The following is a 17,897-nucleotide window of genomic DNA, read 5'->3' on the forward strand; positions in this document are numbered from 1 at the left end:
TCATCATTTTAGTGAATTTCTGTTCTAAAACTTTTGAAACTGTAATTTTTGACATCATGCATAGCAAATATTGTTATTAACAAGAAGAATAGTTGAATCTGCGACAACAAAACAGTGGTAACAGCAATTCATGAGGACTATAGGTAACACAATCAGCATTTATTACACAGACTTAGGTTGTTCAATTCATATAAAAATACGTGTCAATACTTATTCTGAAACCCTCAGTAAAATAACTGTAAACTGGATTTAAACATATCCCAAAGAAATGCTGTAGGTAAATTGGACACTCTAAATTGGCCCTAGGTGTGAGTGCGTGCATGTGTGCCTTCTGTGTAAGGTTCGGTGCTGGGCTGGCAATTTGACACTGTAAAACTCCACTGCCAATCATGAGTGGACAGGTGATCTGCTGTGGCAACCCCTAACCGGGAAAAGCCAGAAGAAGAAGATTACCTGTTCTCTTTCTCTAAGCTCGCTGTAATTGCACCTTGTGCTACAGAGACAGGTAACTAATAGCTGCATTTTCTTCACTCAGCACTGTCCAGAGTGCTGATGACCACACACTGACACCAGGACTATTTGCGTTACAGGAGGCAGTCTAAATTAAATTTTTCATTTTTGCCTTCAGATACGAACTGTGTTTATGCCTTGCTGAACAGTCTACAAATGCAAAAATATACAAAAAAAATTATAATTAAAAGCTAACACTATTAAAGGGTATATCTAACAATGAACAGAGCACATACAGCATTAACCTGGCATGTTCATCCTTTTAACATCTACTTTTCAAATCACAACTGGCATTTCTGTAACACATCATGATGCCTTCATGTAATGCCAATTCAATAGAATGAAGACACAACAGAAAATTACATTAGATCATTATTGGCATAGTGCATACAATTAATAATGACATATTTTTAACAAAATCTATTACTGTCAGGGTAGCTAATTGTGACGTGGATATATATGAGATATATCTGCATATTCCTGATGTTAATAATTTTGTGTTATCACACTTTACAAAATGTCACATTACATCATCCATAGCACATGGCATTAATAATGAGAAGAGTTGAGTTTCCAACACCACAAATGTAACAGCAATTCACGAGGAGTGCAGGTATGATTATTAGCATTTATAACAGAAAAGTTAGCCTGTTCATTTCATGCACAAAATTATGAGTCAATATTTATTCTGTATCCACTCTAAAAATATATATATAAACCGGATTTGAACCCTACATTGCTTCTCCCCTTGCTCTAAATTCACTGTACTTACACCTTGTGTCACATAGATAGGTATTTGATACGTACATTTTCTTCACTTAGTACTGTCTAGTCTCATTGTGCTAATGCTAGCATTTCAAATTAAATTTGTACATTTTTACGTTAGAAAGTGAACTGCCATTCATGGAAGTGACTGCTGACACTCAACACTCCACAATGCCAAGTGGCAGGCAAATGATTAATAGAGATAGAGAGAGAGAGAGAGAGAGAGAGAAGGAAAATTAATTAGAAAACAAAGATTTTAAATGTGCCTTTCTGAAGTTTTTCTAATTTATCTTATACAATAAGAATACGCACCTTAAAACATCACTGCTTTCACAAAAACAGCAGCACCTTTTCTGGATCTGCACCTTGAAAACATGGGATTGACAAGACACATTTGAGATCATTTTCACTGCCACATACACAAACGTGTTATAAAAAATTGACAGTAAATTATATATACTCACAATGTGAAATTGTAGCATTTAACATTAAAGCTACATCAGCATTTTTTGACAGTAGTTCTTTGTAATTTCCTGGAAGATGTGTAGATGAGTGGGATGTTTGCAAGAATTAAGCTAATACTTCCTGTCATAATAATAACCAATATTTGCAATAATACACAGGTTTGATTCTCTTTGTTTTGCAAACATCATTTTCTTTTCTGTGTTTTGCTGGTATAAATGCAATGTCATTTGGATTGATTTTAATATATCTTTGTATAGTTAAATGGGTTATGTACTTAATTAGAGTTACATACAACTTTTTATCAGAGACACAGTGTTGTCATAAGGGTGTATTAATAAAACTGTAATAAAGGTTTATGTCTTAAGTCAGTCAATATAATCATGGACTTTTTGGAACTCTCTTTTCCCTGACACACACTCAGTAAGTGTAGAACAAAATTTCAGGAGTGTGAAGCACTAATTATTCATGCAGTTAGACTAATCATTCACACTTACAATACCTTAGTGTACAACACTTCTGAATGCTCATTCTTGTGCTGCAAGGTGTGTACACAGAATTTTGCAGGTCCTCAAACTATGTTTACATGTTCAGCAATAAATGCAGATTGTGGTATTCATGAATGCTAATGAGTTAATACCTGATTTGCATATTCACAGTGGTTACAGGCCTAAATCTGCACTATATATATGCTAATCATGTTGGTAAGGGTCTTGTATCATAATAAAGGAAGACTGTTGGGACCCTGAGATTTTGATACTGCTGTTTCACTGCTGGAATTACATTTGTTTATATACTTTCATACAGAATATTCTTTCTATAAAGGTATGTGATGTTTATTTACAAAGGAATAACTTTCTTATCATTACTAATAGCTAACATTCTTCAATAGCAATTGCTTGCTGTCTGCATTTTGTCCATTAATGTCATAGCATGTATAGCATTTGTTTCTTTTAAGTAAACTCAAGCAATGTCACCTACCTTTATAGCAACATTTCTCTGAACAATTTGAACGATTGTTATAAAAAAAACTATTATATGACTAGTAGCAATGGCAGCATTACAACTGTAGTCCAACAAAATATGCTTAGACTGTGAAATATGTCTGACATCAAGCAAAGGCATATCCCAAATGTTAAACATGTATAAATGCCTTCATTTTAAGTAAAAGTAATTTAATTAAGGATGCTGTCTATTATGGCAGTAGAAATGTCTTGTCATCCTCAGAAGAGTTTTATCATTACTATTAATATTTTTGGAGGGGTTGGGGAATCTTTATAGTTGTGTATTATCTGTGTGTAGTCCTAGAGAGCCATGCATTTAATTTATTTTGTTCATAATGCCTGCATGCATTTGTATATCTTTTACTAGTTGCTTTGCTTAATTTCCTTTTTTGTTTCTAATTTTTCATCACATACATGATTATGGCGCTTTAAACATCTAGCCCAAGTAAACTACCATTAAGAGATGCAGAGAAAAAGGTGATTGTGCAGGCGCTATGCCACTCAGCTCAGACCTGAGACACAGAGCTAACAAGGCCTACCATTACTGTAGTTGGAAGCAGGTGATCAGTGATTTCAATGCAGTGGAAGGACATAGTCATGGTTATGTAAAAATCAGTCATTTGGCCAGTGACATGATTACCAAATCCTAGAACCATGCAGCTGATATTGAATGGGATTGTTGGGCTACTGCCATGGTCCTGCTACTGCACTGAAACACCACTGACTCAGAAAGAGGAGTTCCTGTCCATTGTAAGAAATCCAGACAACTCATCAGAGGGTTTCAGATTCAAGAGAGAGCAAGCATTTGATAGGGGTTGAAGGGAGAGTGAAACAGAGAAACAGAGAGAGGAGGGTAGGAGAAAAGGGAAATGGAGAGCAGATTGCTGTATAAGATGTTTCTAAATATTTAGATGTCTCATGGACTTGTTTATTGTATCATTTGCATTTTAATGCTTATCATCCCTCTTTCATCTCTATTTCTTCTGTCTATGCTCATTTAGTACTAATTCTTTAATGACCACCTGCAAATGGTAGGCACATGCATTATTTGTTCATAATACTATACATAAAGCTGGTTAATTTAAGTCGTTTTTGACTTTATTTTATTTTATTTTTATTTATTTATTTTACATTTGTTGACTGGGCTAGTCTAGCTGGATACATGTCCATTTTCAGTAGAGGCCCGGGGAGAAAATCTCCAAAAAACAAAAGAATAGAAAATCCATACATACATTTAAAAAAGTGATAGCAGTTAAAACTTACCCAGAACTAAAAAAGCAGTTGTTATAAAAGAAAAAAAAAATTTTTTGTATATGAAAGATGCATTAGTCTAAGGAAGTAGTAGAACTAGCAGTAATAATCAATGGGTATTGTATTTGAGATACAATATCTATGCATACATCATTATATATATAATAACATGGTATTTAGATTCTTAAGTCAGAAATTATTAGGTATAAGAGTAGTTGTAATATGAAAGGAGAAAAATTAGTCAGGGTTAGTACAGGAGCAGAGCCAGTGTGTCTTAAGAAAGAGCTTTAGATTCTTTTTAAAGAGTGGCAGTGACATTTGTGTAATGAGATCAGTGAGTAGTAAATTCCATAGTTTTCCTACAGAGTTAGAGTACAGGGAGTCACCTGCTGAGTGATTAGATCTTGAAGTATTAATCAGCAGTTTATTGGAGGAATGTAGGTTCTTATTGTTATTAAAAGGTGTAATGATGGTAGAAAGTATAAGGGTGTTGCTGGGCTTATACAGGGCCTTGTGGATAATGGGAAGCTGTAGAAATTGAAGCTGGTTGTGAAATTCTAGCCAGTCTAGTTGTTTTAGATTCAGACAGTGATGGGTTCTGAATGGAGAGCCTGTGGCAAACCTAGCAATATTATTATAGGATGTGGCCAGTTTGTTGAGGTTGTTTTTAGATAAATTAGTCTATATAGGGGAGGCATAGAATAGGGTTGAGATTAAGTGGGTTCTGGCTGTAACAGCCCTAGCTACTGGAGTTAGAAAGGGCTTAATTTTGTAAAGGGATCCCAGTTTTTTGTTCACTAATTTTATTGTATTGTTAATGTGGGTATCAAAGTTGAGGTGGTTGTCAATTGTTATTCCTAAGGGTTTAGTGGTTGGGTCGGGAGAAATGATAGTGCCATCATTTGATAAAAGTGTGAGGTGGATGGGAGTTGATTTTTGGGTTGGAGTGAAAAGTAATAATTTAGTTTTCTTAGGGTTAAGGAGGAGACAACGGTTTGAAAACCATTGTTCTACAGCATTGAAAGCTTTTTGGGTAAGAGATTTAAGTTCAGTTTCAGAGGTGGCTGTGCAAATAATAGTAGAATCATCTGCATATTGAATGCAGGTGGTGTGTGGTATAGCTGTTTGTAGATCATTAATATTAATGGAAAAAAGGAGTGGACCTAAAATGGAGCCCTGAGGAACTCCGAGGGAGATAGGAAGGTTATTGGATAGTTTATTTTGCCAAAGTACTGCCTGTTGACGGTTTTCAAAGTAAGATTTAAACCAATTCATGGCTTGGGGATCAAATGAGAGGGATTTCAGTATGTGTAGGAGGAGTTGGTGATTAACCATGTCAAAGGCTTTAGATAAATCAATGAAGACTGCAGAGGAGAGATTATTGTTGTTGCGGTTTTTATTAATGGTGTCTGTGAAGGATAGCAGGGCAGTGGTGGTACTGTGGAAAGGTCTGAAACCATGTTGACAGTTGGCAAGCAAGTTGTGATGAAGAAGGTGTGAAAGTAATTGCTTATGGATGCATTTTTCCATTATTTTTGCAAGGGGAGATAGCAAAGCTATTGGACGGAAGTTAGAGTACTCGTTGGAGTGTCCCCCTTTATGTAGTGGGATGATATGGGAAATTTTCCAGATAGATGGGATAGTTCCTTCATTTATGGTTCTGTTGATCAGGATAGAGATGTGGTAAGCTATGGCTTTAGCTCCTTTTTGGAGGAATTCTGCTGGGAGTTGGTCAGCTGTTGGTTTGGTAGGCTTTAATTTTAGGAGAAGGGAACAGATGAAGGAAGTAGACACTGGTTATAAATGCACTTGCATGTATTATTGCTTAACTTTAGTTTCACATAACACAAGTTTGATCTTTTTTATTCTACTTTTCTCATTTTTGTTTTCTTTACTTGTTATCGTAGGTCAGCCTGCCACCAGCACTGTGGAACTCCTACTGCCTGATGTCAGAGTATTGGTAGCCTCTGACGATGATGATGGTGATGAAGAGGCACAGTCTGGGGATGCAGAGGTTCAGTCTGACACTAAGGCTATGGGTCTCGGGTCCCCTACACATATTTTGGACACAGTCAGCTTGCATGCATATACCCATGACACCAGGGATAGCGCAGGTGGAGGATGACATAGTTAATCAGGGTAGTGTGGCTACTCCAGTTGCAGAGTTAGTTGAGTCTCCCTCTAGCCATCATGAGGGTGACATATCACACAGAGATGTTGGTATAGGTGCTTGGAAGAGGCCTTCTGTCCTCCTTCCTCCTGATGTTGGTGTGTCAGTAGGTGCCATGGAACCCATATGTAGGATCAGTGTGGAGGCACATGCATTTTTCACGAGAGCTTGGAAGAGAATCTACAAGTACTAAATGTTATTCATGCTGATGTGTGACACTGCCTGAACTGTGTGACTGACTCCCTGGACAGGATGAATGACTCATTGGATCAGGCACATGTCTGCAATGAAATGTCTGCTTGGAGAGGGTCAGCATCCATTTGGCCAGAGAACTGCTACATCATCAGGTGTTAAGCAACATGGCCATGCCAGATCCTGCTCCTGTAGTGGCACTACTTGCATTGCTCTATCAGTAATTAATGTATCCACACCCAGACATGCCAGGTCATGTGGCTGTGGATGTATTTGTGATGAGATCTCCTCCAACAGATATCATTCATGTTCAGGTAAAGCCCTGACTTCTAGTCAGGGTCATGTAGTTAGCAGTGCAAGTCCTGGCAGAGTTAGTTCTCATGGCCAGGAACAAACCAAAATACACGCAAGGCAGAACAAGTGCAGGGTTAAAACCAAAAGCCTTCAAGAAAAACAAAAACGAACCAGCACAAAGGAGAAAAGTGGCTAAATCTTATTTAATTGTGGCAATGTCACTCTACATGTTGCAATCTGCCTATATGCCTAATGCAAAGACTGGATACTTAATGCTTGCTTATTTACAGTCTTTCATCTAATGCATTGCAGAAAAATTGTTTTTTATATTTCTTTTTTCCTGCTCAGTTGTAAATGATCATTTATGCACGTCTCGACTCTCATTGTATTTGTTGTGTTACTCTTAATAATGCAGTCCTACTAGTGATTTATTGCTTTCTGTTAAACTTCGGAAAATGATGCTAACATTGACATACTCACTGGTGGTTTATATACATTGATTGTAATGTGTGAGGTGCACTATTGGTCAGAATCATGCATGAATATTGCATATATCACTCATGACTTATTGCTGTCATTACTGTAGAGATAAGCTATGGTTCATCTTAGAGAAGTAACTATTTGCATATGAGAGTAATCATTTATGTATCTCATTTTTTACAGGTTCCACACTTATGTTGTGAACATTGCAGTTATGAGACGTGCTTGGGGGATGATTCTGTCTGATGCTGACAGAAAAACAATCATTACATGGTTAAGTAAAAGTTGAGGGCCAGTGGCGGATCATGACCTCAAACAAGAGGGGGGCTGTGGGATGCAGCTTAACGGGTAGGACTAACTGGAATGGGGTGGGGCACTGTTATAGCACGTTAATGACCATAACCTGTGATGAAACAGCAGATGCAGTCATTCATTTTCATCCACAGACTGTCGCATAAGTACCCATTCATTACCTTACTGAATATATACATCTCACATGTCAAATTCAAACAACAAGGTCAGCCTTATGTGAAACAGAGCACTAGTCAAAGGACTCCATTGGGCCCCCTGTTACACGTGAGTCCCTCCTGCGCTTCCTCTGTGCCCATCTCCTCTCTCCCCTTTCATTCTGGCCCAACACCATTCATATAGATTACCAATCTCTTGCTTTTTTCACATTGTTTTACTTTTTAGCTCCCCCATGACTTTAACACACCCTAACTGACCAGGATTTTGAATTAAGCAGGTGGTCTGTGGGATGCTAAACACCCAAAAGTTGTAGACTACTAGATGCTCTGAGGTGCATCTTACAGTTTTTTTAACTCCTTGATTTAATGATGAGTGGAGGAAAAGTTTTGACTTTTTTATTTCAAGGAAAAATAAGTTGTACCTAAACTATAATGTTCTATGCTGACAAAACAGCAGTTCCACAATAAACTGAGAAGACAAATGCAAGGACATATAAACTCTAACTGGGACTAGTGCCTACCTCCCTGTCCCCTCCAAAGAGAGATAGTAACATCCTGTGTATTGTTCTGGTGTCAGGCTGAAATTAAAGTAAAAGTACAAATGGTCAGAGGCATATAGTATACAGATCAGGGTCTGGGAGAAGAAACCAAAGAACACATATAAAACCCACACAGAGACAGACAGCTTGCAGATTCCACAAAGAAGTAATCACAGCCAAACTCTCTATCAGATAACCAAGTGTGGTTAGATGGGAACACTGCTCAATGTGACACTGACAGTGACAGAGCACAATGGTAATATTCAGCTGTGATGGAAAGTGAAAAAATTATGACCAATTTGCCCTTTTAGATACACTGTAACCTTTCTCCCAAATACATACAATTATTTTCATCACAGACAATCCCCGTACTCATCAATTTCACATACCTTATTAAACACACTCACCTCTGTTATCAGATTGTCTCATAATAGCAACAAGCTAGCTTCACACTAAGTTAAAATAGTGACTGCTTAACTTCAATGAATGACAACAGTGTCAATCACTGTCATCCACAGACAACCTCAGTACCTAGTAATTAAAGCCAACTTTATTAACTATATATATATATATATATATATATATATATATATATATATATATATATATATGTCAGAGACCAGAATGTAATAAAGGTAATAACTACTGACAGCAGTAATTTATTTTAACCCCTTTCACATACACACACAGATGTGACCATCAACTACAGCCACATGTAGAACTGTGACAGTATCTCTTAGATATTTGACTGTGTTAGATAAAAAAAAAAATGCATAAAAAATTGCCACACAGGAATTTATCTTCTTAGCTCACTGCTGTCAGGTTAATGTGTAGCCATCCCATATATCTCAACATTTTATCTCAAGAATCAAGGAAAAAGCTAAAATAATGGTGGATAAAGGACCAACAGCATGAACAGCTATTGCCTTTATATTAGAGAATTGCTAGAATACTAGACTTTGAATCGAAAGCAATGAAGTCTGCAATCTCCATTGATTTGACAAAAAAAAAATACACATTTTACACAGAATACACCAAAATATGGTATAAAACAACAGAGAAGATCTGCACAGTTGAGAACACAGCTATGACCATTAATTACAGTCACTTGTATGGCTGTGACAGCATATCTCAGGTACTTGGTTGTAATAAATGAATAAATACATACATTTCTGTCAGAACAAATTTATCTTCTCTTTCCACTACTGTCAGAATACAGGGTGCAACTCACTGCACCCCCATACCAAAATACCTCTCAATATCTAAACACAAGAATCAAGATGAAAGTTAAGAAACATGACAGTCAAAGGACCAAAACTGTGGAGGGATATTACCTTCACATACTTAAAAAAGTTGGGAAAATAACACAATTTGGATTACTGTGATTTTTTTCTGAAGGCTGTTAAGCCTGAAACTCATTATTAAGTGATTACAATGCAGTTCTCATTAGTCTGCCTGGCTGCACATCTGTTGCAAAAAAGCATATATGGCCAAGTTACTAGAATAGCAGATTTAGCTTTAGCATACATTTTTTATAGAATATGAAGTTTAAAACTCAAATGTTTATCATTATTGAGTGATTTTTTAAATTTAATGATTTGACAGAAAACCACAGAATTTATGATTATTTAACACCTCAAAAAATATGAGGCAAAACCTGGTCATTCTGCAAAATTCCTGGCAGCTGAGTCATGCTGCAATCCTCACTAATTTCCCAGCCCACAAATTAAGCAATCAAAAATATGTTAGTTAAGGGCTTATACCTACTCCACACACACACACACACACACACACACACACACACACACACACACACACACACACACACACACACACACACACACACACACACACACACACACTTTTCCTGTACTGTATGCTGGCAGTAGCAAGCAGAGTGACTGAAAAAAAATATATAAACTTAAAAAAATAAATAAATAGAAACTTAACTACTTTCATTTTGTTTTTTCAGGTTGTCTCAGTCAGCTGAGCAGCCTGAGCCAATAAGAAAGGCTCCTCACTGCTTCATGCAACAACCCAGTGAGAGACTCATTAAGTGACGCCTCTCTTGGTGCCAACTGGTGCTGAGGAAAGTTGTGTGAAAGTCAGGGAAGTTATTTCTCGGCTGTTTTGAAAACAGTCCAGAAATTGGAATAAGCAGATTTCAGTTTATTTTTTTGTTTGTTTTTTTTTTTTTTTTTTTTTTTATGGATTTAGATATCATCCAAACTCTGTGCATGCATGGAGCTCCCAGGACCTGAAACAAAACAGAATCTCAATATTATTTTTAATTAAAAAATAATAGTTGATTTTCTTAGTCAATTTAATGCATTTCCTTACTGTTTTCATGGGGGGGGGGGGGTTGCTGCAGCCCAGCAGTCAATACCATGAGCTTACCCTGTTGAGGACTTTGGCAAGCATCTAGTATCTAAATACTTGTATATGTTTATGATCTTAGCTTTTCACTTAGGTAGTAATTGTGTATGCCATCCTTTGCCTGTTAGCCAGAGCCATGGTGTATTGTTCACACCTATGTCTGCCAGCACCATCTAAGCTGGTGGTGCTTTTTCAGTTTCATCATGTGTATGTGCTGGAGCTGCTGGCCCTACCTGTGATCCTGGGAACTTTGTACATGGGCCTTATCCTTTTTGAAGCTGTTTCCTGAAAATTATATTGTGTGACATGGCACAAACTGTACGTATTTTGACTGAAGTAGCTTAATGGTACTGCAGGACACCTCCTGATGTGTTTAGACACTGGAATCTTGATTTGAGAAAGCCATATACATGTTTTATTATATTCTTAGTTTGAACATGGACATCATTGTGTCCTTGTTCAGTGGGGTTGTGTAGATTTCTCATGGGTGTCATGCGCCAGGGTTCCAGCGCTTAACATGCATCCTCCACCAGATGCCCTTGTGGAAAATCCCCCCCAGGAAACTTTGTGTACAGGTCACAGGTGTGCCATATGTGTGAGTTGTGGAAACTGCCAAGGTTACCTGCACACATACACAGTAGATGATCCCTTGGGTATTGCAGACAACCTGACAGTTAATAGAGTGGTAGCCTTTCCTGTTTATGTACCTCCTTCCCTACACACTGGGTGGAGCTTTTATTTCCATGTGTGTGCAATCCATGGCCCCCAGAACCTGAGAAAAGTGTGCTATGGCATAGAATTGCTGCATGGTTGTTGCTGTCTCTCTGTGAGAGAAAGAGATATGCTTTCTGGTATGTTGTAGCATTGCATTTAGAAACTGATGTAAGATTCTAAAAGCCGAGGCCTGTAAGACCCATAATATATCCCCTGTGCATCTCTGGAACGTACCTGTAGCTAGTATACATAATGCTACACATACCTTGGTTTCCACTGGGGTGGGCTCTCTGCAATTACTCTGAAGTCTCAGATAAGGGTGGCAGAGGTTGCATATCTCCTGGAATGTATCCCTGTCCACCCTCTACTGCTCTACATTTCCTGTATAATTCAGTCTATGATAAGTCAAACAGGGTCTGAAGACCCTTCTCCTTCTTGGCTAAGGTCTGGCAGCAGGAACAGCAGCAAGAGCACCTTGAATTAAAGCCTGTTGCAAATGCAGGTTAATGATGGCAGCAGCAACCCCTAACATTTTTTTAAGTGCCTCTGTAGCTGTAATCCAAAGAGTACTGGATTTCTGGGCAAAAGGGAGCACTGTGTATACATGCTCACTTTATACATTCCTGAATAGCTCGACCATTTTGGATCGCTTAATTATCATGTACTGTAGCTACGTTTGCCTTCATTAGCATAATGTATTGCTTACCCTTGTTTTGAGGGCAGGAGTGAAGTGCAGAGCTGCTTAATGAATACCAAATAGTGCACTATCATGTGCATGTTGTGCACACAATAGCGTCACTAAGTGTAGGAGTTCACAAATCCAACCCTTTGACTTTCAGATTTACCAAAAAAAAAAAAAATGGTCAGTTGAAATGTCTGTATATAATGTGACTTGAGATATAAACTGTACACATACTACGACTGCGGGAAAGGCAGAGGGAGAATCTGCAAGGAACAAAACTCTGGCAACATTACATAAAGCTGGATTGGTATGAGAATTTCATAATTAGTCAAGTTAAGGGAAAACATATGCTAGGAAACACATCACCAATTGCTGTTCTGTGTAGGTAGTCACTGCCAGTGCAATTTCAAAGTGGGTGCCAGTACTGATTCTCCTTTGTCAGCAATTTCTTCCATTTTTGAGTTGGTGTGACCACATACTTGGTATATATAAGTTTAAGGGGTGTTGAAGGCTTCCTCCCACATTGAGGGGAGGGATACAGGAGGAATTGCCCCTTCCCCAGTAAAAATGTGTAAATTTATTATTATTTTTTATTTTATTTTTTATGTATTTATTTATTTATTTATTTATGTGTATGCATATATATATATATATGTATGTATGCATGCATGTATGTATGTATGTATGTATGTATGTATGTATTTATTTATTTATTTTTATCTTTCTGTGCTTTGGGCATTATTTTTTGATGTTTCTGTTTCTTGGAGTTTTATAGCAGAAGCATTTGTTCAAAGGTTCATAGGTTCACAGGTGTATACTAGGCTAATGACCCTACAGCCTTTACAAGCCTAGACCCAAAAAATTGCCCAGGCACCATGTCACCCAATGTTAGTTCACAGTGACCCTATCCAGTAGGGCAGTTGGAGTGATCCCTGGTGTGAAATTTCTGTTACCCATCCACTCGTCAAGATTTCTCTTGAAGAAGGCCAGCCAGGTGCTCTGCTTGACATGAATGAGAAGCTTATTCCAGAGTATGGGCAGTCTTTGGGAGATGAACCTGTCCCTCCAGCATGTTCTGTTAATTGTAATAATGAGGTTGTGATCTCTGGATCATGTGGCACGGGGGGATTGAGATTTCTTTAGGCATAGCATTTCAAGTAGGGCTGGGTCAGACATGGCTTTGTAAGTCAAGCACAGATCACCTCTAAGTAGATGATTAAAGACTGAGAACAGCTGAAGTTTCTTGAATCTGTCCATGTAAGACATGGGTTTAAGGCCTAGGATCCTTTTTGTGAGGTACGTTTGTGGCCTCTCCAGCTGTTTTAGATGTCTGGTCAGGTACATGCCAAATGGGAAGTTATATTCAATGATTGGTCTAATGAGGGATGAGTAGAGAGGGATGATGACCTCTTTCTTCCTGGATGCGAAACCTTTGATTATAAGATGTGCCACATAGAAGGACTTTCTGACCAATGTGGTGGTTGAAGGTTAGGTAGTTGTCAGTCTAGGTGCCCAGATCTCTTATGGCCCCTTCAGTGTTCTGTGGGCTCCCATCAATGTGGTAATTCATAGGAACTGAGTTTTTTCCAAAGGGGATGATAATGCATTTTTTTGGTGTTAAGCTTCAGGCCATGGTTCTGACACCAGTCATTGGTCTCAGAGAGGCACTTTTGTAGGATGCCTGCATCACTTCAAGAATTGATAATGACTCCTAGCTTGCAGTCATCAGAAAACTTGATCAGCCAGAGTCCTTCGGTGTTGACCTGGACTTCTGAGAAGTAGATGTCAAACAGGAGAGGGCTCAGGACCAAGCCCTGGTGACTCCACTCATGACTGATGGACAGTCTGACATGAATCCACAACTTTCATTCTGTGGGTCCTGTCTGTGAGCCAATTTGCAACCACCTAGTGAGGCAAGGATTGATGACTACTTTGGTGAGTTTATCAATGATACCCGAGTGGGGAATGATATCAAAGGCCTTGGCCAGGTCAAGGTAGTCTGTATGCAGTGCACTGCCTTACCCTCATCCACAGCCTTGGTGACTGCCTCAAAAGAGTCAACCAGGTTCAGCAGGCAGGATCTCCCCTTGACAAAGCCAAGCTATGTGGCGTCAAGAGATTGGAGATTGCCTATGTCTTTTTTAAGCAGGTCCATGATGATGCACTCCATAGCTTTGCATACCAAACTTGTCAGGTTAATGGGGCAATACTTCCCAGTGTCTGTAGTTGCTCCCCTTTTATAAAGTGGGATACTGTAGCAGTGCGCCACTCATTAGGGACATAGCCTGAGGTAAGGCTGTGATTGAACAGGGCACACAGATGTGTTGCCAGTTCGTTTTGTAGCTTATTTAGGATGCAGCCAGGGATATTATCAGGTCCCATGGATGCTGTATTCTTGGCTTTGCACAATGCACTTTTACCTGTACTGCAGAAATGGTGGGTACCAGGCTATCTTCTGGTATTGTGATAGGGTCCTTGGGGGTGGGGTAAAGTTGACATTGAATTTGTCGACCAGTATGTTGGCTATATCTGTTGGCTCAGTTTAGCAGTTGCCATTGTGCAATAACTCAGAGCAAATCTGGGTATTGCCTTGGAGGTTTTTGATATAGCTTTAGAAGATTTTAAGGTTGTTTTTGGTGTCAGCCACAATTTTGCCTTCATAGCTGACTTTAGGGGATTTGATAAGGGATCTCAGCTTTTTGTTGAGATTGATATTGGGGGGATTTCCTGTCTTGTGACTTCATTTTCTTCTGCAACAGTTTCTTCCTTCTCTTGTAGAGTTTATTGATGACTGTAATCACCAGATTGGCTTCCTTATTTTGGAGGAGAGCATTTTAGTTCTATTTGGTATGGCAAGGTCCATGCATTTGTGTACGTGCTCATACAGTGCATTGGTGTATGATTTGGCAGTTGTGCAGCTATTTTCCATTGGCATGGGTGCCAAGAAGTTAGCCACCTCTATTAGGAGCCCAAAGTCAGATTTAGAGAAGCTTTTCAGGATGGCCACCTTAGCAGGGGTAGTAGGTGAGATGGAGATTCCTATGGTGATCAGTTTGTGGTTGGATTTAACCAGGGAGGAATTGACTATAGGTGTGGAGCAATGGTCTCCCATGTTGGTGATAACCAGGTCGAAGATGTTGCTTCCTCTAGTGGGGGTCAGAATGAGCTGGTCCAGAAGATTGGAACTGGTAAATTCCAGAAAGCACTGGGCCTGTGCATTGGTACTTGAATAGTTTTTCCAAGTTGATGGAGGGTTAGTTGAAGTCACTCAGTATGAGAGTATTGGGTTGGACCTTGATAGATTCCAGGTTGCTTAGGAACTTGGAGTGAGAGTCTAGGGATGTGTTTGGGGTTCTGTAGCAGGCAATGACTTGTATCGCCATCCTACCCAGTGTTAGTTGTATCTGAAGTATCTCGGATGCATTATGCTGGGCTACATCTTACTGTTGAGAAACACAAGCTGTGAATAGTTTGAGGTATCTCTTAATTTAATGATTCTTCTCATCTCTTGTGCCATGCCTTAGTAGAATTCCTGCTAGTTGGAATGATGCTTTGCACCAGTTCTAAGGTACACCGCATTTTTTGTGACGGCACATATAAGTTCTCAATACTCGTTATCATGTTTAGCAACTTTAATTGCTGTCTTTTCAGTAAGCAAACCACTTCAAATTAGGTGAATATTACAGTAATAGTCACTATCTGACAGGAACTTGAAAATAATGTACTAAAAGTACCATTAAAAACAGAATATTGATAAATATCACATCTGTACCACACTGGCATGCAAAGCATCCATTCTGGTCACACTTCCAGAGTAAAGAGGCAAAGTAAATCTTGCATCCTCATATACTTTTAGTTGACAAATGCATATACTTCTTTAACTTTTCATCCCACATTTTAAATTTGTGTAGATTGTTAAACATGTCAGTAAAGCTGAGTAAGAAATATACATATATTGCATAAATTTATATATATTATATAGGGGCTAAGATATACAATGTCCATGTGCGCACGTGTGTGTGTGTGTGTGTGTGTGTGTGTGTGTGTGTGTATATATATATATATATATATATATATATATATATATATATATATATATAAATATTGTTCGTAAAAGCTGAGTTTGCGAAAGTGCACTTTTGAATAAGTGCACTTTCACATAACTGAGTGGTCTACTGTTCTTTTTCGAATACATGGTATTCGATGAAAAGCAGTAGACCCATACACATATATATATATATATATATATATATATATATATTTTTTTTTTTTTTATAAATATATATATATATATATATATATATATATATATATATATATATATGGGATCCGGACACATGCTCGACTAGCATATGTCCAAATCACAAAACATCAAACACACATACATGAAAGCGCTTAACATCGATAAGCGCTTCGTGTATGTGTGCCTGTTTCGTAGATCGGACTACAGTGTGGGTAAGGGAAAATTCCCTTTTCCCCACTGTAGTGCGATCTCGGAGTGAGAATAATAAAGTAAGGGGGGTGGGGGGGGCACAGGGGAGCAAAGCACCCCTGCAGAAACGTAGATTTTTTTTTTGAACTACACATACACTGAAGCGCTTTTTGATGTTAAGCACTTTCGTGTATGTGTTCGATGTTTTGTGATTCGGACATATGCTAGTCGAGCATGTGTCCTAGACCCATATATATATATATATATATATATATATATATATATATATATATAAAACTATACACACACACAGACACACACACAAACACACACACACACACACACATATCACGTGTATAAATATATATATATATATATATATATATGTGTGTGTGTGTGTGTGTGTGTGTATGTAAAAACACATATATATATATATATATATATATATATATATATATATATTGTGTGTGTGCATGTGTGTGTCTTTGTGCATATATGTATGTTTATAATGCACTGCATTCAACATTATTTTAAAGTTAGATTGCAACAGACCAAGACGAAGTTCCCTCTGGTCTCGGACCAAGGACCACAGAGGATGATTGACTTCCCTGCTGGCACAGCTTAACAGAACGTTGGAAGAAATGGCTGTGCTAGATGTGTTTGTCTTAAGCCATGGATTAGCTAAGGGAAGATGCAATAACTTAAACAGTCATAAATGATGATTCCCATATGGGCTGATAAGATGAGAGTATTCAGCTATAAAGAACTGCAAATAATCTCACTTTTTTTGTCAGATTTCCAATACTCTTTGGAAGGACAATTAACTCACATGTGGTCTTTTAGTTTTCATAGAAGTGCAGCTGTTTGAGATTCTGCAAATTTAAATTAATTTTATTATCCTTACCTTTCTTTTATTTCAAAAGTGAAGGATGTACTTTACAGTTTTAGGAAAACATTTCATCACACTGATATATTATTTCAAAAGTGAAGGATGTGCTTTACAGTTTTAGGAAAACATTTTACCACACTGATATACATTAAGGGATAAAATACAGTTTGCCTGTCTTTACAGTTATACTGCTACTGACTGCCTTCAATGGACTGAATTCTCATTATGAAAGTCAGCAAAGAGTTCTGCTTGTTAACTAGAGACCATCTACTTGAAATGTATACATTCATTTGGAGCTATATTGTGGGCTGTTGTTATACTGAATGGACATTGTGTGCTAGTGTTCTTACAACTGTGTTGTTCTGTATAATGGTGCTATTGTTTTATGCTGCTTTTGTTATAAAGACGCTCTTTTGTTATATAGAAAAACTGATTTTTCTAATTTTACCTGTTATTATTCTTTGTATTCGGTACTTTTCTTAGCTCTTCACACTTTCATTATAGCCTGCAAAGGATTTTAAAGGGACAGTAAGAGTTTATTATATCATTTGCAAAGCAATATAATTGATTCACAAAGCAATATAAACACATCTGTCTGAAAGCAGTTTTTTGATGTAGGGACTGCCGTTTATAAAAATCGAAATAAACAGGGGAACATGTGCAGAAGCAA

Source organism: Protopterus annectens, chromosome 2.part2 (assembly GCF_019279795.1).
Source record: "Protopterus annectens isolate FY-2018-M chromosome 2.part2, PAN1.0, whole genome shotgun sequence".
In the NCBI taxonomy this organism is placed as follows: Eukaryota; Metazoa; Chordata; order Ceratodontiformes; family Protopteridae; genus Protopterus; species Protopterus annectens.